We start from the raw sequence: 231 nt of genomic DNA on the forward strand, positions 1-231 counted from the left end.
AAGTGTGGGCGGGCCGGTGAAGTGTGGGCGGGCCGGCGAAGTGTGGGCGGGCCGGCGAAGTGTGGGCGGGCCGGCGAAGTGTGGGCGGGCCGGCGAAGTGTGGGCGGGCCGGCGAAGTGTGGGCGGGCCGGCGAAGTGTGGGCGGGCCGGCGAAGTGTGGGCGGGCCGACGAAGTGTGGGCGGGCCGACGGCTCGGGCGGCGAGAGCGCTCCCCCGGCCCCGCTTCCCCGA

This window comes from Penaeus monodon, chromosome 15, assembly GCF_015228065.2.
Source record: "Penaeus monodon isolate SGIC_2016 chromosome 15, NSTDA_Pmon_1, whole genome shotgun sequence".
Lineage (NCBI taxonomy): Eukaryota > Metazoa > Arthropoda > Malacostraca > Decapoda > Penaeidae > Penaeus > Penaeus monodon.